Raw genomic sequence first — 2,872 nt, forward strand, 5'->3', positions numbered from 1 at the left:
GCAGACAATATGATTTGTGCACATAAATACAACTAAACATACAATTAAACACAAGATCCACAGATATAATTTCATTTAAAATTGGTAAAATTCTTTGAGGCAAGCTTTTTATTTTCCAAATGAAAAAAAACTGAGGTTCAAAGCAACTATGTAGCTAAACTGGTAAGGAATAGAATTGATCCATAATCCATACCTCATACTAATGCCAGAGCTAATATAAAGTGAATATACTTTATAATTATTGAGGTAAACATGATTTTATTAATGAATCTTAGGCTTAAAAATATCAATGATATTATCAAAAGTAATCTTACTATACTGATTTTAATTCTAAACATTACCTTTGCCTTGGAGAAAAGGTATCGGCAGTTTCAATTAGATTACTAGTCCAAATAGGAAAAAATACACACACACACACATATATATTTTTTTCAATTACAAGCTTAATTCATAATGATAATATTTTCTAAGCAAAAAGTATGTATCATGGAGTATTCATAGCTTCATGAGGGAGATTGTATAATTTTATTGATTTTGTTCATTTTGCTAAATATGAGATGTCAAAAATTGGAACCATATCTTCATATATTGTCATTGAGTGAACTGAAATGTTTGATCCCTGAGGATATACTCATATTTTATTCAATTCAATGTTAATCAATAATGATTCATCATCTTTAGTCCACTGGAGACAACATCCAAGTGTCAAATTACAAGCTCATCAGCTTCATCGACATTTAAATTTCCTTTAAGACAGAGATGTGGGGAATTGAATTTGCTTATTGTAAATGGGAAAAAGATTGGATTGCAGCCTGGTTCCCAGGGTGATTGAATCTTTTCTGGGTGAAGCAGTGTTAAATAAGATGGTTAACAAGAGATTGTTTTTTGTTTTTTTTTTTCTTTTACAATGAAAATAGATCAGTTTTCAGAGTGAATGACAGAGTACTCATATAGCTACTCAGTTTTAAAAAATGAGTAATGAAAACCTTATGGAAAATTAACAGTTTTTAAAATGTCCAGATTAGCAGATTGGGCCTGCTCCAACTTCCGGTTACATGAAAGCAGACACACACCAAAAGCTACCGTCAAGTTGCAAAGTTGGTGGGAGAAGGGGGAAGTATGCCTCAGAGACTTCTGAATGTTACTTGCCCTTCCCTGCAAATCCATCAAGGTAACGAGGGATTCATACCTGTATAAAGCATTGCTGCCTCAGTGAACACTTCAAGACATGAACTTTCTTTGAATATCAGGAAATAAAAACGTCAAGCTCATCCTATTAGGAACCACTGAATTCTTAAGTTTTCTTGACAAGTGTAAATAGATGAGTAAAAGAGAAAAGATATAATGACAAAGAAGCACTGAATCATTTTTATGAAGTGTCTTTGTATATAATATAGGAAAACAAGTTTGAATCGCTTCTCTGGAGACCATCTCAAAATGCACAGAACCATTACTTCTTGGGTCTCAGCTATATAGCTTTGACTTAAATTTGTGAAATAAACGTTCTTCACCTGCCATGATTACCTTTCATTATTTCATCTTGAGCCCAAGAAATTAATATTCTTTACCCACATCTACTTTTAGAAAAGGTTCTCATCTACTTTGATCTCATTAGCATTTATAATTACCAACAGCATTAAAATACATGGTGAGATTTATTTATACCAGGACACTCAATGCCCCATAATTAATCCAATGTTAGAATGCCCAGTGTTGTCATTAATTCTCACTCTACTATATGAATTCCCAAATCTTCTCTTAAAGTGAAAGACTCAAACCCTGACATCACTTATTATATACTATTTAAATATTTAACAGTTTAATTTCTCACCATTTTATCAAAAATGTTTCAATATCATGTCTATGGATTTTTATTTTATACTTTGTAGTATAATCCAATAGTACATTGGTCATAGTTAATTTATTTCAATTATAATACTAAGATGAAGAATTTAATTTGGTTCTTTTTTATGGTTTGCAATAGTTCTTTCCAATTTTTTTTCAAAATTCTCTTCAAATCTTTTCAAAATCTATTATCTTATTAAGACTGATTTTCTTTTTAATATAATCTACAATTATCTGAATATTTAAAATAGACACAATCTGATAAATCCAAATTTTTGCCATTATTGGTTGGCTTCTTTTGACCGCTTTTTAAGGATGGAACACATTTAAGTTTTCTTTGAGTGGTAATTTTACAAAAATTTATACTGGAAACTGTGGCTTATACATTGTGGAGGCTCTAGGTTCTGTTCCTGTCTTCTAAAGCATGGATTTTTATTTTAGTGGTCAGTGCAATTACTGACTGATCATCTTGAACTTGGATAGGTTTGATTTTATGTCTTTTATACCTGGGGAAAGCTCCGTACATTTCCCAAACTTCTCTAAATTAGCAAGGAACAATCTATGAAATCAATCTCCTATGCAGATATTATGAAGACCTAGTTTCTTATTGTGTCAGTGTAGGTCTATAGAAATCTTCTCAAATGAGGCTATAACTCCTCAAGCATGGCCTCGGTAGAATGTCTAATTAGATGCTCAGTGTCCTAGGGGTGGGTTGGGACACCAATGTCCCTAGCACACCTCAGCCTCTAGTATCTATGCATCACTCTCAGCCTCATAGCTGCTGGTCTCTTGTAGGACTATACAGTCTCATTCTGTGTATAGACAGGCCAGTCTTAGCTGAGAACTTTGGGGGAATGTCTTCTTTACATCTCTGGACTCCTTTCTTCTATATTGTGCTTACTTATACATTACAGCTGCTTTATCTGACCCAAACTCTGACTTTTGCCTTCTTCACTCAGCAGGACTACATGACTTATTTGGACTCCACTTCATTGCACTGTGATCAGAAATTTGTCCCCAGGAAGTA

The sequence above is a fragment of the Bos grunniens genome, chromosome 4 (assembly GCF_055505025.1).
Source record: "Bos grunniens cultivar Pamir isolate PY7600 chromosome 4, Bosgru_T2T1.0, whole genome shotgun sequence".
In the NCBI taxonomy this organism is placed as follows: domain Eukaryota; kingdom Metazoa; phylum Chordata; class Mammalia; order Artiodactyla; family Bovidae; genus Bos; species Bos grunniens.